The sequence below is a fragment of the Salvelinus alpinus genome, chromosome 6, assembly GCF_045679555.1.
Source record: "Salvelinus alpinus chromosome 6, SLU_Salpinus.1, whole genome shotgun sequence".
In the NCBI taxonomy this organism is placed as follows: domain Eukaryota; kingdom Metazoa; phylum Chordata; class Actinopteri; order Salmoniformes; family Salmonidae; genus Salvelinus; species Salvelinus alpinus.
In genome coordinates, this window is record NC_092091.1 from 50,155,857 (window position 1) to 50,181,244 (window position 25,388).

General features: G+C 44.3%; 1 long non-coding RNA gene across 1 annotated transcript in view; it reads left to right on the plus strand.

Annotated features, from left to right (window-relative positions):
* LOC139577604 (uncharacterized) overlaps nucleotides 1-13,823 on the plus strand; it is a 36,364-nt gene extending 22,541 nt beyond the window's left edge. Inside the window, exon 3 of the long non-coding RNA XR_011675343.1 lies at nucleotides 11,850-13,823. This is a non-coding gene — a long non-coding RNA (uncharacterized lncRNA). The remainder of the gene's footprint in view (nucleotides 1-11,849) is intronic.
* The last annotated feature ends 11,565 nt before the right edge of the window (nucleotides 13,824-25,388 follow it).

Here is a 25,388-nt window from a genome sequence, read left to right on the forward strand (position 1 = left end):
AAGGTAGACGTGGGGAGGTTAAAGTCACCCAGAACTGTGAGAGATGAGCCATCCTCAGGAAAGGAACTTATCAGGGCGTCAAGCTCATTGATGAACTCTCCAAGGGAACCTGGAGGGCGATAAATGATAAGGATGTTAAGCTTGAAAGGGCTGGTAACTGTGACAGCATGGAATTCAAAGGAGGCGATAGACAGATGGGTCAGGGGAGAAAGAGAGAATGTCCACTTGGGAGAGATGAGGATCCCAGTGCCACCACCCCGCTGACCAGAAGCTCTCGGGGTGTGCGAGAACACGTGGGCAGACGAGGAGAGAGCAGTAGGAGTAGCAGTGTTATCAGTGGTAATCCATGTTTCCGTCAGTGCCAAGAAGTCGAGGGACTGGAGGGAAGCATAGGCTGAGATGAACTCTGCCTTGTTGGCCGCAGATCGGCAGTTCCAGAGGCTGCCTGAGACCTGGAACTCCACGTGGGTCGTGCGCGCTGGGACCACCAGGTTAGAGTAGCAGCGGCCACGCGGTGTGAAGCGTTTGTATGGTCTGTGCAGAGAGGAGAGAACAGGGATAGACAGACACATAGTTGACAGGCTACAGAAGAGGCTACGCTAATGCAAAGGAGATTGGAATGACAAGTGGACTACACGTCTCGAATGTTCAGAAAGTTAAGCTTACGTTGCAAAAAATCTTATTGACTAAAATGATATAGTACTGCTGGCTGGTGAAATAGGCTAGCTAGCAGTGGCTGCGTTGTTGACTTTGTTTGAAAGTGTAGCTGGCTAGGTAACCTCTAACTGGCTAGGTAACCTCGACAATTACTCTAGACTACACAATTATCTTGGATACAAAGACGGCTATGTAGCCAGCTAAGATCAAACAAATCAAACTGTTGTACTGTAATGAAATGAAATGTAATACTACCTGTAATACTACCTGTGGAGCAAAGCGGAATGCAACTACTCGCTCCAAACCAAACCGGGAGTGCGTATCGTAGAGGGAGAGGCAATAGAAGTGTTGTTTCTTGTATTATTGTCTTTTGTGTCTTTAGAGGACTGCTTCACCTTAATGTCCCCTTTCCCTTTTCTTCTGTCCTTATTTTGTCCCACTTTGTCCCTTCTTTGTCCCTTCTTCTCTTCTGCCAACTAGACACTCCTTGTTAGCTAGCTAGCTTCTTTCAGGAATGTCCCTAGCAACTGCCTAGCAACAGGTAAACAACTTAGCTAGCTAAGAAAACGGTATAATTTTATGAAAAATTGTTACTTTTTCAAAAGCCTTTCTTCTTTGTTTGCTGCTTGTTTGGTCTCCTATTCAGTTTGCAGTTTTCTTTTGATTTTTTTTTTCGATGTACTTTACTCTAAAAAAACATTTAAATTTCAATATTTGTAGGAGCTCATCTTTTCAGCTGCTGCTGCTTAATTTATACCGTGATGAGATCATCCGCCTTCACGGCAGATGAATGGCACATCACATCTCCCCCGTCTGATAGCGGAGTCGAATGAGCACAGCACAAGGAGAAAGGCAATTAACGATGGCCGCATGTCACGAGCCGTGGAAGCTGAAGACAGCGGCCTCCTGCAAAGCAGTCTACATTCCCAACGAGAGGCCCGGAGCGGATACAAACAACAAATAGTCTTGCCATCCTGGAGCCTGATCTTCCTGCACCTTCGTCTGTGGGGGTGCCTGTGTCTGCGGCCGCAGTGCTACTACGATTTTGAAGTCGACAACCTTCCGCCCCTGCTCTGAATCAAGTGGGGCTTCTCCATCTGTCGGAGGCCTGCACCAGGCATTGGGAGCAAAGGGTTCAAGTTATCCTGCCTTTCACCCATCCATAAAGAGTTCTCCGAATCCTGTGAAGCGTGGGAGTGGGCGGATTTTCTTGATTTTCTCGCCATTCGTGATTTTGGGCAGCTCCATGGTAAGAAATATGACCATTCCTGGTGCTAAAACAAGGGTCCTACCTCGGAGCTTGAGTAAATTACATTGCTAAGCTGCTCCCGAATGTATTACATCAGGACATGAAAATCGATTCTATCGTAGTCCATGTGGGTAATGATATTATGAAGGGCAGCTCTGAACAGTTGAAACTGGATTTTAAAGAGCTGATTGGCTCTCTGCTAAACACGAACAAAAGACTCATCATATCTGGCCCTGTGCCCTCACTGAATTGTGGCATTGAACGCTTTAGCAGGATTCTTTCTCTTCACAACTGGCTACGTGATTATTGCAGCTCAATGGGTGTACATTTTGTTGAGAATTTCGAAACCTTTTGGAAACAAAATACGTTTTATAAGGGGGATGGGATACACCCAAATAATGTGGGTTCCTGGATCCTTTCACAGAATTATAAGGCTGCGTTGAGACAATGACTTATCAATGACCCAAGCCCAGCTCAGTTTTTCCCTACCGTTATGATGCAGTGTTGTCATAATGCTTCAGCAAATGTACATTACACCAGGGGCATTGGTAGACACATTGTAAGTAACCTAATTTGTGACTCACCACCTGGATTTGGTCTTATGTAGCAACATTTTAATTTCTGTTTTTTTCCAGCTACTTCCAGACATCAAAGAGAGAGAGAACAGGTCACTGAACATTACTCGCCCTAGCAGAGCTGGTTAGGCTGTTATGTTATCCAGAGCGTTGGTGACTTCAACTGTGCTGTCAGTAAATTCATAGCGTTTCGCGTTCAGAGCGCACACTGGACGCTCTGGCCAATAAGTAGGGTTGTTCCCGAAAGCTCTGACCTTACAACGACAGTCAAGCACGCAAGCTAACTGGCTAACATTGGCTAGCTACTTCCAGACACATAATGAGAGAACACCCCACTCTGACCATTTTACTCTCCCTAGCTGAGCTGGTTAGGCTTTTTTCATGTTATCCGGAGCGTCGGACTAACTGTGCTGCTGGCAACAATTGAATTACGCTTTGTTACCGAGGTTTACTGACACCGGACATATTCAACCGGTGTTGAGTGTTCAAAAATGAATCAGTTATCTTCTTATGGCTGCAGGGCGGTGCCGGTACACTTATGACAACAGCCCGTCCAAGTGCAGGGCGCGAAATTCAAAATATGTTTTTTAGAAATATTTAACTTTCACACATTAACAAGTCCAATACAGCAAATGAAAGATACACATCTTGTGAATCCAGCCAACATGTCCGATTTTTAAAATGTTTTACAGCGAAAACACCACGTATATTTATGTTAGCTCACCACCAAATACAAAAAAGCACAGACATTTTTCACAGCACAGGTAGCTTGCACAAAACCAACCTAACTAACCAAGAACCAACCAAACTAACCAAGAAACAACTTCAGATGACAGTCTTATAACAAGTTATACAATAAATCTATGTTTTGTTCGAAAAATGTGCATATTTGAGGTATAAATCATAGTTTTACATTGCAGCTACAATCGGAAATAGCACCGAAGCAGCTAGAACAATTACAGAGACCAAATTGAAATACCTAAATACTCATCATAAAACATTTCTGAAAAATACATGGTGTACAGCAAATTAAAGACAAACATCTTGTGAATCCAGCCAATATTTCCGATTCTTTAAGTGTTTTACAGCGAAAACACAATATAGCATTATATTAGCTTACCACAATAGCCAAAAACACAACAGCATTGATTCAAGCCAACAGTAGCGATAACGAATAAACCAGCAAAAAATATTAATTTTTTCACTAACCTTCTCAAAATTCATCAGATGACAGTCCTATAACATCATATTACACAATACATATATTGTTTGTTCGAAAATGTGCATATTTAGCGGCACAAATCGTGGTTATACAATGTGAATACTAGGCAAAATGCAATAACAATGTCCGGAGAAATCTTGGAGAGGCACCTAATCTAATCAAATAACTATTCATAAACTTTACTAAAAAATACATGTTGGACAGCAAATTAAAGATAGCTTAGTTCTTAATGCAATTGCCGTGTTAGAATTCTAAAAATAACTTCATTACGACATGCAGCTTACGTTATGGTGAGAGAGCGCCCAAAATCTGGGCGCAAACTAATAGTACACATGTTCGACAGATATATGAAATAACATCATAAATGGGTCCTACTTTTGATGATCTTCCATCAGAATGTTGTACAAGGGGTCCTTTGTCGGGAACAATCGTTGTTTGGTTTTAGAATGGCATTTTTCCCTCTTGAATTAGCAAGCACACTAGCCAAGTGGCGCGAAGCTCTCCTTCCTGAACAAACGCAGAGAACGCAACACGCCTAACCTCCTGAAGAAATTTCAATAATATGATAAAACTATATTGAAAAAACATACTTTACGATGATATTGTCACATTTATCAAATAAAATCAAAGCCGGAGATAGTAGCCGTCTATAACGACAGCTTTTCAGAAGGCAATACCCGGTTCCTTCTCGCGCCTTCCAGAAAACAGGAAATTGGTGTCACGTCATGCCAAGAGCTCTTATTCGACCTCAGATCAAGATATACACTCCATTTCTTCTCTCACTGCCTGTTGACATCTAGTGGAAGGCGTATGAAGTGCATGTATACTAATACATATCAAGCAAATGAATAGGGATGCCCTGGAACAGAGCATCGATTTCAGATTTTCCACTTCCTGTCAGGAAGTTTGCTGCAAAATGAGTTCTGTTTTACTCACAGATATAATTCAAACGGTTTTAGAAACTAGAGAGTGTTTTCTATCCAATAGTAATAATAATATGCATATTGTACGAGCAAGAATTGAGTACGAGGCCGTTTGAAATGGGCACCTTTCATCCAAGCTACTCAATACTGCCCCTGCAGCCCAAAGAAGTTATTCTGCGCTCTGGCACACTAAAACGAGAGTCTTTTGTTAAGAAATGTAGCTAGATAGCTAGCTAGGTAAACAATGAATCCCAACACATGTCGTAACATTAGTTAGCCAGCCAGCTAATGTTAGCTAGATAGCTAAACAATGGAACATAATCACAACTCGTGACGTTACTACCCTGCATGAATCTGCAGGTAGCTAACCAACCAGGTGCTATGGCTATAACTAGTCAAGCAAATGCGTCTGAGATACGAAGAATAAGATCATACAGATAACGTTAGCTAGCAACCCAGCCAGCTAACGTTAGCTAGCTAACAGTACACTTGAATTGAAACCACTTTCTGTCAAAATTAGAAACGTGTAACATCTGAAAATGTAGCTAGCTAAACTATCATGGTTGGATGCGTCTCCTGTCTGATGCCATGCATGGTTGCCCTTAGTTTGACGGTGTAATCCAGACTGGTGTTTTCTCCATCTTCTTACCGATCATACTCGAATTCCACTGATTTCAAAACTCAGTCCTCAAGAAAGTGGAGAGCATATACATAACATTAGCTAGCGAGCCAGCCAGCTAACGGTAGCTAACTAATAGTACACTTTAACTTGACATTAGGTTTATGCAGATTTACTACGCAATACATTTGACGCGATTACCTAGACATGCTGACCAGCTCCAATAGACAGACGCGTGGCTATATGGCAGACCAATCCAAACTCAACTCTCGGCATGTCCAGCCCACCCAGTTTGATAAGGCCCTTCTCCTCCGATTGCTCAGTTTGGCCAGGTGGCCAGCTCTAGGAAGAGTCTTGGTGGTTCCAAACTTCTTCCATTTAACAATAATGGAGGCCACTGTGTTCTTGGGGACCTTCATTACTGCAGACATTTTTTGGTACCCTTCCCCAGATCTGTGCCTCGACACAATCCTGTCTTGGAGCTCTACGGACAATTCCTTCGACCTCATGGCTTAGTTTTTGCTCTGACATGCACTTTCAACTGTGGGACCTTATTTAGACAGGTGTGTGCCTTTCCAAATCATGTCCAATAAATAAAATTTACCACAGGTGGACTCCAATCAAGTTGTAGAAACATCTCAAGGATGATCAATGGAAACAGGATGCACTTGAGCTCAATTTCGAGTCTCATAGCAAAGGGTCTGACTACTTATGTAAATAAGGTATTTCTGATTTTCATTTTGAATTCATAAAAAACAGTTTTTGCTTTTTTTTTTGTTTAATACATTTTAGAATAAGGCTGTAATGTAACAAAATGTGGAAAAATAATATTTACATATTTTAAATAGCACATTGAAACAAAGCCCAATTTTTAAATATGTAATATTTCACAAGATAACATTTCATAAGATAGGATTGAATATTATAATTCATTTATATTATTTCATGAACCAAACTGTCACGATCGTGTGGAGGAGAGACGGACCAAAACGCAGCATGTGGAAAATAAGCCATCTTCTTTTATTTTTTCTACGAAGATGAACATGAAACGAAACACTATTACAAACTATACAAAAACAACAAACGACCGTGAAGCTATAAACGTAGTGCGCGCACACACAGGCTACAAACGTTCAACATAGACAATTCCCCACAACCAGCTAAAGCCTATGGTTGCCTTAAATATGGCTCCCAATCAGAGACAACAATAACCAGCTGTCTCTAATTGAGACCCAATTCAGGCAACCATAGACTTTCCTAGATACCTACACTCAACCATAGACACAGCTAGACTACTATACTAAACATAAACCCAACTACTCTAATAAACCCCCTAAACCTTACAACCACCCTAGACACTACAAAAACCACATACATTCCCCATGTCACACCCTGACCTAACCAAAATAATTAAGAAAACAAAGAATACTAAGGCCAGGGCGTGACACAAACAGTCCAAACATCAGACTATAGCCTTTCTGTTTAAATCTAAATAATTTATTTAGGAAATATCCAGCCTTTGCTATTTTCTTCATTACCTTGCTGATGATTTCAAGTTGTATTGGATTTATTTTGATCAGTTATTAAAGAATGTTCGCCACAAGTTTCCCAGAATTGTTTGCCAGAAGTTCACAAATTGCCGCAAATTTATCGCAACAGTTTTCCACAAAACTAATTTGCATGTGAAAATATGAGCTTGCTGCAAATTTGTGGCAAATTGGCCAAATATTTGCCACAACTGTTTGCCAGAAGCCTATTTTTTCGGTAAGATAACTTACAATATCTTGGCACCCAGAACCAAATCAGCTAGGCAGTCACTGCTAACCAACCTCTTGTTTGTACAAATTGCTACTGATTAATATAACCGTGGCAATTCAGGCTCTGTAAAATAAATAAAACCTACATCTTTGGGGTGTGTAGCTGTTCCTTGCAGACACAAATCTGCGCTCCCCGTACTCTTGGCATTCATATCTCACTTGCGTGTGCGTGCGAACGTGTGTATTTGTTTGAGTCTCGATTGTTTCTACATTTCGTTCCATGGCCACAGAGGGATTTGTTTTTACAGACAGCACCTTTAACTCTTGAGTAAATAAAAGGGCTGGAAGTGGGGGCCATTCATGAATGAAACTGATCTTGAGGTCTATCTCTCTCCCAACCAGTGAATCAGAGGTGATCTGCCATGCAGGGAAAACCAAGACGTGGAGCGGAGAGCGACCCTTCAGTGAGTTTTAGAGAGAGACCTTGCCTGCCATACTGCACAGTCCGCTGCTGTCATCACAAACACCGACCATAGACACCACGCAGAGCGCTGACACACACCAGTAGGACACATGCGTCAGACACTCTATCCTGCCTTCTCCAACACACTCCTCACAACCACTCTGTCTGATGGGCTGCTGCTAAGAGAAGGAGATTAGAACAGCCAAAAACCACTAGGGGGGATCTGTATAAGAGACAAGCACAAACACACACAGAAACTCACACACACTTGCGAATACACACAGACATACACACACACTCAGGCTGATTGTTTTAACGATATATGATATTTTGAACAGACAGTAGTTTTGCTCTGTTTTGTCTGACACACTCAGTTTTAAGTTGCCCTCTCTTTCCTGTCCTGGTCGAGAACATGGCCTTGAGATAAACACCTCATTAAAAGCTGAGTTTCTGGGTGAAATCGGTTCTGGTATATTCCTGTAAAATTTGAAGTGCATGGTCATGGATGGGAATTTCCCATGCAATGTGTGGACTCCCACGCATCCCAAAACACTTGCGTGATATGGGAATTTCTGTGATAGTAAATTCCCAACTATTCATTAACAAGTTTCTGGAAATTTCCGGACTCTGCACAGCACGTAAACTCTCAATGGCTGCAATGTCCATGTCTCCTTATTTATCCTGTTTTCATGTTTGCTACATTTATAAGCATGGTTTTGTCAGAGTTCTCTGGACATTTAGATAATAATAGTTTTCACATTCATTGAGTGTAGCCAAGCTAAGCTAGCTAACTTTGTCTGTAACTTCATGAGAACAAGATGGCATCTCGGTAACGTATAGCTAGCCTCTAATGTTAGCTAGCTTAGCGGTAGGTGCTAGATAGCCTACCATTTTGCCCTACTACAGTGGTTCTTCCTTTAAAAGTTACAAGCTTAAGGGCCTCCCAAGTGGCGCAGTGATCTAACGCATTGCAGTGCTAGCTGTGCCACTCGAGATCTTGGTTTGAGTCCAGGCTCTGTCGCAGCCGGCTACGACTGGGAGACCCATGGGGCGGTGCACAATTTTCCCAGCGTTGTTCGGGTTAGGGGAGGGTTTGGCCGACAGGGATGTTCTTGTCCCATCGCGCTAGCGACCGCTGTGGCGGGCCGGGTGTAGTGCACGCTGGCACGGTCACCAGATGTACGGTGTTTCATCTGACACGTGTGGCTTCAATGTTTCCATGATGGGCTATTAGCAGGACAATAGACTCTTCATAGCCCGGCTACTGTAGTTGTGAAAATCCCCCCAACTTGCAATTTGTTACATTGTTGTATTGTCAATTTCTCAAGCCAAAACGTCTTGATGGCCTTCACCAGTTCACCTTTGCTTGTAGGCTTGGCAGAGTTATGGATGAATGTTTTCAGTTGATGCCAAACAAGTTCGATCGGGTTAAAATCAGGAGACCTACATGTAGAGATGAAAAATATATATTTTAGATATATATTTTAGATATACTGTTGGCCTACCCGAGGTGACATGAGTCTCACTAGTGTTGAGTAATGTGCTGTTAAAAGTGTTGTAGGTCTTTTATTTATTTATTTATTTATTTGTATTTAACCTTTATTTTACTACATAAAGGTCTACTTACTCTGCTGGCGTCTTGACCCAGTTTATGCCCTCATTTACAATGCAAACCTGGGCGGCAGAGTGTTTTTGTCACGACTTCCGCCGAAGTCGGCTCCTCTCCTTGTTCGTGCGGCGTTCGGCGATCGACGTCACCGGCTTTCTAGCCATCGCCGCTGCATTTTTCAAATTTCCATTTGTTTTGTCTTGTTCCATACACACCTGGTTTTCATTCCCTAATCACACTGCATATATTTAGTCCTCTGTTCCACTCCATGTCTTTGTGTGAAATTGTATTTATGTTATGTGGGTATTGTTACGTGCCATACATTTTGTCTATTGTTCCGTGCTTGGGCACATTTATGTACTTTTGTGCTTTCGTTGGACCGGAATAAAAAGTGCGCCTGTTCACTACACTCTGCTCTCCTGCACCTGACTTCACCTCCAGTACACACTCTTAACAGAATTTCACACCACCATTGAGTCAGCAGGAGCAGGTACCCCGGTTAGAGGAGTCGAGGGGCGCGTCCAGGAACACTCTTGGTGCCATGATGGATCGCGTTGTCCAGACCATGGACTGCTGGGAGAGACAGGAGGTCTCTCCAGTGCCTCGACCAGCGCAACCGGGGTTACCTCTACCCGTCTCGTCCGGAGCCAGTCCCAGTGGGATGCGTCTCTCCCTTCCCAGGGAGTAAGATGGGACGGCAGCATAGTGCCAGGGGTTCCTTTTACAACTGGACCTCTACCTGGCCACCGTTCACCCAGCTCCCTCGGGAATGGAGAGAGTATCCGCCCTCGTCTCATGCCTCTCGGGGAGAGCTCTGGAGTGGGCAAACGCTATGTGGGGAGAAGGAGATGTGGCGTTGGACCACTTCGAGGAGTTCATGGGGAATGGCTCTTCCATTTGAGGCAGGGGACGAGGAGCGCCCAGGAGTTTGCCCTGGAATTCCGGACCTTGGCCGCCGGAGCAGGCTGGAACGACAGGACCCTCATCGACCACTACCGATGCAGCCTGGTGAGGACGTCCAACGTGTGCTGGCCTGCAGGGATGCCACCATCACCTTTGACCAACTGGTGGATTTGTCCATCCGGTTGGATAACCTGCTGGTCACCAGCGGACGTCCAGAGGGGGCTCTGTTGGTTCCATCTTCCAGCACCCTTTCAAACCCTTTGCTATGGCAAGCCTACATAAGTTCAGGAGTAAACATTTGCTTCACAAGTTACATAAAAGTTGCATGGACTTACTCTGTGTGTAGTAATAGTGTTTAACATGAGTTTTGAATGACTCTCTCATCTCTGTACCCCACACATACAATTACCTGAAAGGTACCTCAGTCGAGCAGTGAATTTCAAACAACTTTTTTTTCGAAGGTCTTGGCCGATTTCTTTTGATTTTCCCATGATGCCAAGCAAAGAGACAGAGTTTGAAGGTAGGCCTTGAAATACATCCACAGGTACACCTCCAATTGACTCAAAGGATGTCAGTTAGCCTATCAGAATTTTCTAAAGCCATGACATCATTTTCTGGATTTATGTAAACTTCTGACCCACTGGAATTGTGATACAGTGAATTATAAGTGAAATAATCTGTCTGTAAACAATTGTTGGAAAAATGACTTGTCATGCACAAAGTAGATGTCCTAACCGACTTGCAAAAACTATAGTTTGTTAACAAGAAATTTGTGGAGTGGTTGAAAAACGAGTTTTAATGACTCCAACCTAAGTGTATGTAAACTTCCGACTTCAACTGTAACTTGCTGTTTGGGGTTTTAAGTTACGTTTCTGTATAGCACTGTGACATCTGCTGATGTAAAAATGGCTTTATGAATACATTTAATTGATTATCGACTCAAGACATTTCAGCTTTTAAATTCTAATTAATTTGTAGAAATTTCGAAAAACATAATTCCACTTTGACATTATGGGGTATTGTGTGTAGACCAGTGACACGTAATCTAAAAGGAATCCATTTTAAATTCAGGCTGTAACACAACAACATTTGGAAAAAGTAAAGGAGTATGAATACTTTCTAAAGACACATTTTGGCAAAAAAAAAATGTCCTACTCTAGTCCACATGTGCACTGACAGTATCACATGCAAACAGTGTTTGTATAGTGTTTGTGGGTGATACATCCAGTGCATGGAGTAATGGCCTGTGGAGCCCTCTTCAACCAGGTGGATGGAATTCAACTATTCCTTTCACAATAGCCCAATCTTGTAACAGCTGTCGTAGTCGTTCTCCTCCTCAGACGAGGAGGAGCATGGATCGGACCAAGATGCGGATTGGTAAGTATTCATATTTTAATGGGAAAACAACAAACACTACAAAATACAACAACCAACAAACGTGACTAACCTGAAACAGTCCTGTGTGGCCCAAACACTGACACAGGAACAAACACCCACAAAACACAGGTGAAACCCAGGCTGCCTAAGTATGATTCTCAATCAGGGACAACGATTGACAGCTGTGTCTGATTGAGAATCATACCAGGCCGAACACAAAATCCCAACATAGAAAATCAAACCTAGACCAACCCACCCAACTCACACCCTGACCAACTAAAACAAATACAAAACAAAGGAAAACAGGTCAGGAACGTGACAAATCTGTCATTTCACAATATATCCAAAATTGTTTGGGAGAACTACAATCAAGTTAAGAGTGATACATGTCAAAGGTTGAAATTCCCCTTTATTATCTCTTGAATTATATGAATATGCAAGACTTTGATACATTTGTTAACTGTGCTCTATTGTTTTCTTTGTTTTTGCTTCTAGATGCATGGTCGAGAGTGCTTGCAGAGGATGAGAGAGACATTTGGACAGTAGTTATTGTTGACTTGATGAGTGATAAGGAGGATGGCCTGCAAAATGGAGAAACAGTGTGGTTCGTCAAGCCCCCCTACTTCCAGAGTGAGGTGCTCACTGCCCTTTGTCAAGATCTAGAGTCGCTTGGAGAGGGACCAGAGCTACTTGGCGAGCCACAGCACACAGGACATGTCTGTGGAATTTTTGTCGAGGCAACCTAGATCCCATGGACCCCTTGTATGTATTGTGGTGGTTAATTTCTTTACTATCAAATGAGGAGAGACAAACGTATTCCACAAGTCAGAGTTATACTTAAACTTAATCTTTAATGACTTATTAATAAGGGAGCAGGTCAATACAATGCACACATATAAAGTGAATCGATTGAGTGCTCTACGATAATGATGGCTGGTCATGGCTGGTCTACGATTCACGCTCATATGATTTGTTGAGAGCCCCGAGACAAAAGTACAAAGGAATTTTATAGCCAAGATACACCCCTTTCAACCTACATGACAAACAACAGATATATAGAATGGGTCACAAGGTTAAGACTTGTATGAAAGATACCTATAATACATAGCAGACAGTATCTGCTGTGTCAACAGTTTTCATTGTGTAGAGACCAGTGTCTGGCCCTCCGACTCCAAACTGGAACCATCTCTCCCTGGTATGGTATAGAACAGAAACGTTAACTCATGCTCTGGAATGCTCTTTAGGTTTTATCACGCAAAAGACATTGTAAATCTCCTGTCAGTGTTATCTCCCAGAGGCCCATCCTCAGGAGAACACACACACAATATATATAATACTCTATTCTGTTGCTTAAAACAACCATTTGATGCAATAAAAGTATTATAACATAATTTTGCAATTTGTCCACCATAGTATGTATGGAGCATAATGTATTTACTGTTTTATTCACAACTTTTCAAGTACTGGTGATGAATCATGCATTTAGATTCTTGCATAGATTGTAATGGACACATATATGTGTAAAATACTTTTTTGAAGGTTGTACTGATTATGTTGAGCTAATGCTAAGCCATTTGCCAGCTATGTGTGGCGCCATGTTTGTTGACATCATACAATGCATGCTGGTTGTCACGTAAACATCTGTCAGACCAAAGATGTTGTAACAAAACGAGGTGAAGGGATGGTTTACCTGACTGACGTATGGCTCTTTCAAGACAACTGGGAACTCTGAAAAATACGAGGTTAAATCATGACATCAGTGATCTTCAGGTCGGAAATTCAGAGCTCTAGAAAGAGGTCTGAGATTCCGAGTTGGAATTCCAAGTTGGATGACCGTTCAAAACAAACAGTCTGACATTTTTTCCCCCCAAGTTCCCAGATGTCTTGAACGCACTGAAGTTGGAAGTCTGAGATTTCCGAGTTCCCAGTTGTTTTGAACGCGGCATCAGATTGTATCTCAGGTTTGCCAGCTCAGACCCCCCTTTCCAGGGGTTTTATTTTTATTTAGCTTATAAACTTATCCTGTGTTTGCCCCCCATTTATTGATAAATCCCCCATCATAGTCATATTTCCTGCATCATATAGCCCCACGATACCTTCCCCCATGTTTACCCCCATGGTCTTGAAACCCCCCCCAAACATCCCTAAAATGGTTTCATCCAAATCTGTCAACCTTGTTTAGCTTTCACACTACGGTTAAGCTAGGCAGTATGCTTGTATTTGGGGTGATGATCTGTGAGGTGATAACATTTTATTTGCTTAGTGATTTGTCAAAAACTGTAAACGACTTGTCAAGTCATGTGCTCTGGTTATTTTATACACTGTACATCGAAGACTTGTAATATGCTGAAAAGTGGCCAAACTAAAATGATATTTTTCAGGCAATGGTTGAAGCTATCTTTGACTTTGTTTATTTGGATCTTATAGTGAATGTTATTCTGGGATTAGGGAGTTTTCGCTTGTCAAACATAAACAAACATGGCTGCCATCATAAAAAAAATTATAGATTTTCTAAACAATAATACATTTCTCTGTTGTACTCACCAGAGATGTGGTACATTGTAAACAAGTCTAGCTGTTAGGTTGCTAACTTATGTTTTGTTTTTTGTCAGCGCAACCTGTTATTTAGACTAGTTTATGGAATGAGTTTGGCTGTGGATGTGTTCCGTGTAATGCTTTTACAATAAAAGGTGAAATTGAGGAATAAAGTTGTGAAGACCTTTATTTCCCATCAGTACAAAACATTGTTTAGATAATTTTCAGACAACAATGGTGTTTATATGTGTTTGTTGCATCATACGTTCTGTTGCTACTGTTCCAATCACATATTTGCGATGGTACGCTGCAGGGACCACTCAACAATGATCACAAATATGTGATTGTACTTATCAAAGGGTTAAAAACAACACAGTCTGAACTGTCTGTCCCCTCAGCGTCCATCTACCTGTCAGGAATGATCCATCACTGAAGAGAAATTACCATTTGGTCTCAGGAGAGAAGGGAGAGACAGAGAGAACACTAAGACAGAAATTATTTTGTGAGACCTGAGCTTGACTCACAAGGAAGCGTATGTTACCTGGATATGTAAAATTCAAAAGGCACGCGCACATCTGAGCTATCTTTGTTGCATGTGCATGGTAACAGTTGAATAAGATGAGAGAAAAGGAGAAACCTGCACACTGCTCTTGCTAGTATCACTGCTATTTATTAAGCTTTACTTAACGGCCTCAAGGCCTTCGTCAGCTCGAGCAGTGTGCGGGTTTCTCCTTTTTTCTCATACCTGGATATGTAAACACACAAGCCGACAAACAAAATCACTTGGTACACGCACACAGACACTAATGTACAGTATTTTGTGTGGCAATTGTCAGTCATTGCTTTCTTTTTTGTTCTTTTCTTTTTTGTTGTTCTTTTCTATTGTGTTTTTTTCTATGAAGTATGTTGAGACCTATGTGAAATTATATTAGCTTAAAATAGTTAAATAGATTTAATGTATTTCGATTCCTTCTTCAGCATAGCCAGGATTCGATTGTTGAGGAGAGTGAGGTGAGTTCAGGTCAGATACATCAACACCAGCAGTTCTACATTAACCAAATCAGCACTGTAGGAGATGAGTGGACCTGCTATTCCCAGATAATCTAATAATCATGTTCATAAAAGCACAGGCATGCACACACACACACACACACACACACACACACACACACACACACACACACACACACACACACACACACACACACACACACACACACACACACACACACACACACACACACACACACACACACACACACACACACACACACACACACACACACACACACACACCCTAATAGGAGCCTGTGGGGGATTCTCTGTACTTGTACTTAGTCTGGGTCCTTTTGTAGCGGGTGGACGGCTGAGTGGACACCTCCGGGCCAGCTGTGGTCCTCGACAGTCCTGGGTCCTAGTTAGAGAGATCAGGCACATGCATGGGCTACCATGTCACAAGGAGGCCAGCCCAGTAGAACGTTACGTAACAGGACCTGACGGAGCAACCCCTGAGGGCCGGTCACAACAAACAAAAGTGATGGAGAAAGATAGAGGGAGAATTAGTGTTTTATATTTGTCACCTTTTATTATTTTATTTGTTAAGCAGCTTGAAATGCATTTGTTGTAAGAAATGTGCAATATAAATAAAGTTTAATTTGATAGGGAGAGAGAGTGAGGTTGAGAGAGACAGGCAGTCCTCGTAATAAGTGTGGCTGGGCTGACTGAAGTGCTGCTTCAAACACAACCGGGCTGCCGAGGCTTCAAAGCACCTAAGATTCTCTCTGCATGGGCCCAGGGATGAGGAAAGAAATATTGACACAAAACTTACCATCTCTGTGTGTGTGTGTGTGTGTGTGTGTGTGTGTGTGTGTGTGTGTGTGTGTGTGTGTGTGTGTGTGTGTGTGTGTGTGTGTGTGTGTGTGTGTGTGTGTGTGTGTGTGTGTGTGTGTGTGTGTGTGTGTGTGTGTGTGTGTGTGTGTGTGTGTGTGTGTGTGTGTGTGTGTGTGTGTGTGTGTGTGTGTGTGTGTGTGTGTGTGTGTGTGTGTGTGAATGAGTAAATGAGTGAGTTAGTGAGTGATATGATACTCTTATGTCACTCACGTGTGAATTAATGGTGATGCATATGTATGTACAATGTGTGTGTGTGTGTTATTGTGAATATGTTAGTATCCTAACATATCTGACCTCAATGAGTCATCAGCTCTGTAAAGTGGGTTATGGAATGGCAGGGTGGACCGGGGTAGAAAGTGTGCCATCAGGACAAACAGCCGAGAGCCGGGCTGGTACTGCACACACGGTCTGCATCCCAAATGGTACCATATTCCCTACATAGTGCACTACTTATGACCAGAGCCCTATGGGCCCTGGTCAAAAGTAGTGTACTATATAGAGAGTAGGGTGTAATTTGGGACATGGCCACACATCCCAGGAAGTTATTTAAAGGGCTCCCGTCCTCCCCAATGCACCATGCAGGCTAAAATGGGCCAGGCAGGACCAAGCCCAGAAGACAGAGAGAGAGAGTCACACTCCCCAACTCTTTTCAGCAGGGCTTACTGTTTCTAATGTATTTAGGACATATTATTTAGTAGGAAAGAATGGTAAGACAGGTACTTTCTGTTACATATTTGAAATAATTATTTGAGAAAGTGGGAAGTGGGTGTGTCAGTAAAGGGAAGCCATGGTGGTCAGAAATGTTTGGGGAAACAAAGAAACTGTTTAGAATTTAAAAGTGAGAACTTTCTCAAGGGATATTGTATTAATCGTTATAAAACACAATTGTAAATACCTGGTACTAAATGGTGCCTAGTGGTGCAAATCACAGCAAATCTAGCATTTGTCAATGAGAGCAGTGCAATGGTTTGAGGTCACTGTAGTGGGGGTGGTAGGTAGCATACTGGTTAGAGTGTTGGGCCAGTAACCAAAAGGTTGCTGGATCGAATCCCTGAGCTGACAAGGTAAACATCTGTCGTTCTACCCCTGAGCAATGCAGTTAACCTACTATTCCCCGGGCGCTGAAGCTATGCATGTCAATCAGTGGTGGTTCTATGAGTATGGCTCCCCCCCCAAAAAAGCACCGTTCTGCGCTAACTGTAAATTCTATTCAGACATCTGAAACAACACAAATAAATAATCATAACATTTAAAAAACTATAAAAATATATATAAAAATAAGACTCAAAAAGAAGTAACAGAAACAAGCATCAATACATTACCCAATGCAACCAAGAGTCAAGACTAAACTAATTCACCTTGGTGGTGTGCAGACTGGTTTTATATTATTCTTAACGATTTCACACAAACCAGAAAAAATTGCAACAATATGTCTGTAAAACGATATATTCACAGTATTATGAATTGTGGTTTATTTGGTAGCAATTCGTAGTTTGACCGATTTAAAAAAAAAAAATTTTTTTATTTTTTTATTTTTTTGCGCAGGCGCCCCGTGCCGCCCCCGGTAAGATGCTGCCCTGGGTGGCTGCCCATGTCACCTATACCTAAATCTGCCACTCATGTCGATTAAGGCAGCCCCCCACACCTCTCTGATTCAGAGAGGCATTCATTTGTACAACTGACTAGCTATCCCCCTTTCCCTAGTGCTTCTGCCAAGGTTAAAGACCAAAGTGGTTGTCCCTACACACACACACACACACACACACACACACACACACACACACACACACACACACACACACACACACACACACACACACACACACACACACACACACACACACACACACACACACACACACACACACACACACACACACACACACACACACACACACACACACACACAAGCAGCTGCTCCTCCACTGCGATGGATGATTTTGGGGACAGGTGTTTCTCCCAGGGCCTTAGCGTGTGGCGTGTTTGTGTGTGTGTGGACATCCAGATGTACGGAAGACACTGCTGTATAGGACTCCCACTGTGTATCACGACGATTTTCCTGGCGTATCCTACCACTGTTCTGACAACATGGCAGTATGCACTGTAGCCTTAATGTTTTATATTTCCAGCTCTCCCGGTTTTAGACTTTGCCTCAGGTCTCCTTGTGAGACACAATTAGGAATAACTGGCTGCTCCTGTCTGGCACCTGTACATGATCAGAGAGAAGTGTAGAGGAACCAAGAAATATTGGTGACTGAGAAATAATAGAATAGTGGTTACAGAGAATGAATGGAAAAGGGAGAGGGCGAGAAAGAGCGAGCATGTGATGGTACTGCAGGCCCTTGGCTGAATCTGGAACATGGTCACCCATGGCTGACTGTAGGTTGGTTGGGCCCATCCCATGGTTAGGCTGCCCCTGGCTAGGGAGCATATGTCTGCACTGGGCTATCAGGTGTCCATATGGAGACTTTGTTAAATAATTACTTAACAACTCTTCTGTTTCACCGCACGTTTGTTCACCACAGGCCCACAGAGCAGTCATTTTACCGTTAAAGCTATTGTGGAGAGTATTAAGTTTTCTTCATGCCATTTTGCCTATTTACTTTTATTTTGTGTCATGACATAGCAAACCTTACCAAAATATTTTAATATTTCTTGTCTGAGCTCCTCTAACATTTATTTCATGACCCAACACACACACACCGTACCCACAAACATCGTACACACACACACACTTGTGAGTGTCCCTCCCTCAGTAGCCCATTAGGTAATATCAAGGCCTCCCACACGGATGTCAGTAATGAACCACAAATGTGAATCTGGACGATCTGGATGCGATGAGAGGCCGTCTCATTGGATGTCTAACACATACTGTATGTTCCAAACCCTACAGCAGCCCCCTGTTATCCCTCTGACTTGGGGCCTTAGAGAGGGGATGGAGGAAGAGGTGGGAGGGGTTATCTCATATACTTCCACAGGTCAACCAACTGGACGTTTTGAGTTCATTCAATTTCTAGCTTTATGCTGTTAGTTGGGCCAGACAGGAAGCAGCTCCCAACGGATGTGGGTGTCTAGGCTACAAAAGAAAAATCACAAAAGGTCAGAGGAAGAAGGTTGTGTGACCGATATGTGAGCTTAGTAAACAAGTGATACTGGCAGTGGCAAGTGCGGTGAAGGATTTCAGATACATTAGAGCAGACTAACAGGAATTGAAGGAGAAGTCTACGCTGCCCTTTCTACACACCAAGTAACTTAATAACTCATGGGAGACCAAACAGTGTGTATTATTTCCTGATGGCTCTGATGCGATGGTAGCCATTTCCTTGACAGCACATAGTATCCATTGTTTAGATATTACTCTCACAGAGTTGGCTCTGAGGACAACTGAGAGAGTAAGAATACATCTGACGAGTGGAAGAGATGTGAGGAAGCTTATACAGTTGAAGTCGGAAGTTTACATACACCTTAGCCAAATACATTTAAACTCAGTTTTTCACAATTCCTGACATTTAATCCTAGTAAACATTCCCTGTCTTAGGTCAGTTAGGATCACCACTTTATTTTAAGAATGTGAAATGTCAGAAGAATAGCAGAGAATCTTTTATTTCTTTCATCACATTCCCAGTGGGTCAGAAGTTTACATACACTCAAAAGCCTTCCACAAGCTTCCCACAATAAGTTGGGTGAATTTTGGCCCATTCTTCCTGACAGAGCTGGTGTAACTGAGTCAGGTTTGTAGGCCTCCTTGCTCGCACATGCTTTTTCAGTTCTGCCCACACATTTTCTATTGCATTGAGGTCAGGGCATTGTGATGGCCACTCCAATACCTTGACTTTGTTGTCCTTAAGCCATTTTGCCACAACTTTGGACGTATTCTTGGGGTCATTGTCCACTTGGAAGACCCATTTGCAACCAAGCTTTAACTTCCTGACTGATGTCTTGAGATTTTGCTTCAATATATCCACATCATTTCCTCCCCTCATGATGCCATCTATTTTGTGAAGTGCACCAGTCCCTCCTGCAGTAAAGCACCCCCACAACATGATGCTGCCACCCCCGTGCTTCACGGTTGGGATGGTGTTCTTCGGCTTGCAAGGCTCCCCCTTTCTCCTCCAAACAACACTGATGGTCATTATGGCCAAACATTTCTATTTTTGTTTCATCAGACCAGAGGACATTTCTCCCAAAAGTACAATCTTTGTCCCCATGTGCAGTTGCAAACCGTAGTCTGGCTTTTTTATGGCGGTTTTGGAGCAGTGGCTTCTTCATTGCTGAGCGGCCTTTCAGGTTATCGTTATACTGTGGATATAGATACTGTCGTACCTGTATCCTCCATCTTTAAAAGGTCCTTTGCTGTTGTTCTGGGATTGATTTGCAATTTTCGCATCAAAGTATGTTAATTTTTAGGAGACAGAACACGTCTCCTTCCTGAGCGGTATGACGGCTGCATGGTCCCATGGTGTTTATACTTGCGTACTATTGTTTGTACAGATGAACGTGGTACCTTCAGGTGTTTGGAAATTGCTCCCAAGGATGAACCAGACTTGTGGAGGTATACCATTTTTTTCTGAGGTCTTGGCTGATTTCTTTTGATTTTCCCATGATGTCAAGCAAATAGGCACTGAGTTTGAAGGTAGGCCTTGAAATACATCTACAGGTACACCTCCAATTGACTCAAATTATGTCAATTAGCCTATCAGAAGATTCTAAAGTCATGACATAATTTTCTGGAATTTTCCAAGCTGTTAAAAGGCACAGTCAACTTGTATATGTAAAGTTCTGACCAACTAGAATTGTGATACAGTTAAATAATCTGTCTGTAAACAATTGTTGGACAAATGACTTGTGTCATGCACAAAGTAGATGTCCTAACCGACTTGCCAAAACTATAGTTTGTTAATTTTAACAAGACATTTGTGGAGTGGTTGAAAAACTAGTTTAAATGACTGCAACCTAAGTGTATGTAAACTTCCGACTTCAACTCTAAGTCCCACACATGTATGGACTGACTGCTAATGTCTCCGGCAGTGCTGTTGTTGACACTGAGGATGATAAGTAGCCTGGCATCCAAACTGATTTAGGGCTAGATTAAATCCATAGCGAGGAAGATCTGCGTTGTAGCGCGATAAACATTTTAAGGGAATTTCCGATTGAGTTGACATATGCCGTGTTTACCATGAATGCGGTCTCCGCAAACACAGAAACATTGCTTTTAAATTTCAAACGCACTATTGTGTGGGTCTTCACTGTTTCACTTACAACGCTGACATTACCGAAGTCAGAAGATCAGACAACCAGGTGGAGAATCATGTGAGCACAGGTGCAGCTGGATGTTCCTCACTGAGACTTTGGCTGTGTCTGAAAATGTTAATATCTGTCTAATCATTGCCTCCTTTGTCCATGTTTTTTCAAAGAACATTATAGGATTCAAGGTCCCTCCCTAATACCTCCTTCTATGAGCTTTGAGAGGAATTGAGGAAACAAGAACAGAGGAACCAAGGATTTGACAGCTATTAACCTTTTTTTAGACACAGCAGTTCCCAAATTGTAGCATATTCCCTACATAGTGGACTACTGTTGACCTATGGCTCTGATGCCAAGAATGGCGCTGGAGAGCCCGTTTACGGGTTTTACGGGCTGTTTTAAGATCTTAACTTTTTTTCGTACAAAATGTGTCTGCCATTTCCTATGCCCGAAAACGGCTTCTGGACATCAGAACAGCGATCACTAACCTCGATTTGAATTAAGAGTTCTACTTCAATGACTCGGAAGCTCTGAACATTTGGCTTACTCCGGACCAAGCCCTAATCCCTGGGACTCGAAAGAGGAAGAGACAGCGAAAAAGAGGCATGCGTGGCGGCCTCCTAACAAGATTACGTTGGCAAACAAATAGATCACCATTGCTCTGTGTTCTGTTGGCGAATGTGCAGTTACTGGAGAACAAACTGGATTAACTCTTGATTGAGACTATTCTATCAATGTGTAACGTCCTGACCAGAGTTCTTATGTGTTGTGCTTGTTTTAGTGTTGGTCAGGACGTGAGCTGGGTGGGAATTCTATGTTGTGTGTCTAGTTTGTCTGTTTCTGTGTTCAGCCGAATATGGTTCTCAATCAGAGGCAGCTGTCAATCGTTGTCCCTGATTGAGAATCATATATAGGTGGCTTGTTTTGTGTTGGGGATTGTGGGTGGTTGTCTTCTGTCTTTGTGTTCTGCACCAGATAGGACTGTTTCGGTTTTCACATTTATTGTTTTGTTGTTGGTAGTGTTCAAAATTATTCTTTATTAAATCATGTTGAACACTAGCCGCGCTACGTTTTGGTCCTCTCCTTCATCCCAGGAAGAAAACCGTTACAGAACCACCCACCTAACCCGGACCAAGCAGCGTGGCAACGGGCAGCAGCGACAGCAGCAGCAGCGGCCAGCTACACAGGACTCCTGGACATGGGAGGACATTTTGGAGGGAAAAGGACACTGGGCTCACATTGGAGAATATCGCCGCTCTCGGGAAGAGATGGAGGCAGCTAAAGCCCAGGAGCGGTGGTATGAGGAGGCAGCACGGAAGCGTGGCTGGAAGCCCGTGAAGAAACCCCAAAAATGTCTTGGGGGGGGGGGGGGGGGGGGGCTAAAGGGTAGTGTGGCGAAGGCAGGTAGGAAACCTGCACCCACTTCCCATGCTTACCGTGGAGAGCGGGAGTACGGGCAGACACCGTGTTATGCGGAAGAGCGCACGGTGTCTCCTGTACGTGTGCATAGCCCGGTGCGGGTTATTCCACCTCCCCGCACTGGGCGGGCTAGAATGAGCATTGAGCCAAGTGCCATGAAGCCGGCTCAACATATCTGGCCTCCAGTACGTCTCCTCGGGCCGGTGTACATGGCACCAGCCTTACGAATGGTGTCCCCGGTTCGCCTACACAGCCCAGTGCGGGTTATTCCACCTCCCCGCATTGGTCGGGCTACGGGGAGCATTCAACCAGGTAAGGTTGGGCAGGCTCAGTGCTCAAGGGAGCCAGTACGCCTGCACGGTCCGGTATATCCGGCGCCACCTTCCCGCCCCAGCCCAGTACCACCAGTGCCTACACCACGCACCAGGCTTCCAGTGCGTCTCCAGAGCCCTGTTCCTCCTCCACGCACTCTCCCTGTGGTGCGTGTCTCCAGCCCAGTACCTCCAGTTCCGGCACCATGCACCAAGCCTCCTGTGCGTATCCAGAGCCCTGTACGCACTGTTCCTTCTCCCCGCACTCGCCCTGAGGTGCGTGCCCTCAGCCCGGTACCACCAGTGCCGGTACCACGCACCAGGCCTATAGTGCGCTTTGAGAGTCCAGTGTGCCCTGTTCCTGCTCCTCGCACTAGCCTTGAGGTGCGTGTCTCCAGTCCGGTACCACCAGTTCCGGCACCACGCACCAGGCCTACTGTGCGCCTCAGCAGGTCAGAGTCGGCCGTCTGCCCAACGCCGCCTGCACTGCTCGTCTGCCCAGCGCCGTCTGAGCCATCCGCCTGCACAGCGCCATCTGAGCCATCCGTCTGCCCAGCGCCGTCTGAGCCATCCGTCTGCCCAGCGCCGTCTGAGCCATCCGTCTGCCCAGCGCCGTCTGAGCCATCCGTCTGCCCAGCGCCATCTGAGCCATCCGTCCGCCCAGCGCCATCTGAGCCATCCGTCTGCCCATCGCCATCTGTGCCATCCGTCTGCCCAGCGCCATTAGAGCCGCCCGTCTGTCCCGAGCCATTAGAGCCGCCCATCTGTCCCGAGCCGCTAGAGCCATCAGTCAGTCAGGAGCTGCCAGAGCCGCTAGCCAGTCAGGAGCTGCCAGAGCCGCCAGCCAGTCAGGAGCTGCCAGAGCCGCCAGCCAGTCAGGAGCTGCCGGAGCCGCCAGCCAGTCAGGAGCTGCCAGAGCCGCCAGCCAGTCAGGAGCTGCCAGAGCCGCCAGCCAGTCAGGAGCTGCCGGAGCCGCCAGCCAGTCAGGAGCTGCCAGAGCCGCCAGCCAGTCAGGAGCTGCCAGAGCCGCCAGCCAGTCAGGAGCTGCCAGAGCCGCCCGCCAGTCAAGAGCTGCCAGAGCCGCCCGCCAGTCATGAGCCGCCTGCCAGTCATGAGCTGCCCTCCAGTCATGAGCTGCCCTCCAGTCATGAGCTGCCCTCCAGTCATGAGCTGCCCTTCAGTTATGAGCTGCCCTTCAGTCATGAGCTGCCCTCCAGTCATGAGCTGCCCCTCAGCCCAGAGCTGCCATTAGTCCGGAGCTGCCCTTCAGTCCAGAGCTGCCTCTCTGTCCGGAGCTGCCCTTCAGTCTGGAGTTGCCCCTCTGTCCTGAGCTACCTCTCTGTCCTGAGCTACCTCTCTGTCCTGAGCAGTCTCCTCTATCTAGGGGGGACCTTGGTGAAGGTTCCTAGACCAGGGTCGGGGGCGAGGGTCGCCACTCAAAGGACGCTAAGGAGGGGGACAAAGACAATGGTGGAGTGGTGTCCTCGTCCTGCGCCGGAGCCGCCACCGCGGACAGATGCCCACCCAGACCCTCCTCTTGAGTTTTAGGGGTGCGTTCGGAGTCCGCACCTCAGGAGGGGGGTACTGTAACGTCCTGACCAGAGTTCTTATGTGTTGTGCTTGTTTTAGTGTTGGTCAGGACGTGAGCTGGGTGGGAATTCTATGTTGTGTGTCTAGTTTTTCTGTTTCTGTGTTCAGCCTAATATGGTTCTCAATCAGAGGCAGCTGTCAATCGTTGTCCCTGATTGAGAATCATATGTAGGTGGCTTGTTTTGTGTTGGGGATTGTGGGTGGTTGTCTTCTGTCTTTGTGTTCTGCACCAGATAGGACTGTTTCGGTTTTCACATTTATTGTTTTGTTGTTTGTAGTGTTCAAAATTATTCTTTATTAAATCATGTTGAACACTAGCCACGCTGCGTTTTGGTCCTCTCCTTCATCCCAGGAAGAAAACCGTTACACAATGGGACCTGAAGAACTATAATATTCTGTTTCTCTGAGTCTTGATTGAACAAGGACATTGATAATATATACAGTATCTTGCAGGTTTTTCCATGCATTGTCTAGATTGGAAAGCAGCCTCAGGTAAGACAAGTGGGAGGGGTGTTTCTCTTTGTTAACAGCAGCTGGTGTGCGATCTCTAATGTTAAGGACGTTTCTAGTTTTTGCTCGCCTGAGTTAGAATAACTCATGATAAGCTGCAGACCAAACTATGTACAAAGAGTTTTCATCTATATTTTTCGTAGCTTGTCTATTTACCACCACAAACCGTAAGACCGGACTCAATGAGCTGCATAGGACCATAAGCAAACAAGAATGCACTTGTGTTCAGGGACTTTAAATATATATTTTTTTAACCATTATGTAACCTGTGCAACTAGAGGCGGCAAAACTCTTGACTCCACACACAAACACATACAAAGCTCTCCCTTGACTTCCTTTTGGCAAATATGACCATAACTCCATCCTTCTTTTTTCCTGCTTACAAGCAAAAACTCAAAGGAAGTACCAGTGAAGCGCTCAATATGGAAGTGGTCCGATGAGGCGGATGCTATAGGACTGTTTCACTAGCAAAGACTGGAATATGTTCAGGGATTCTTTCAAAACATTGAGGAGTTCACCACATCAGTCACCGGCT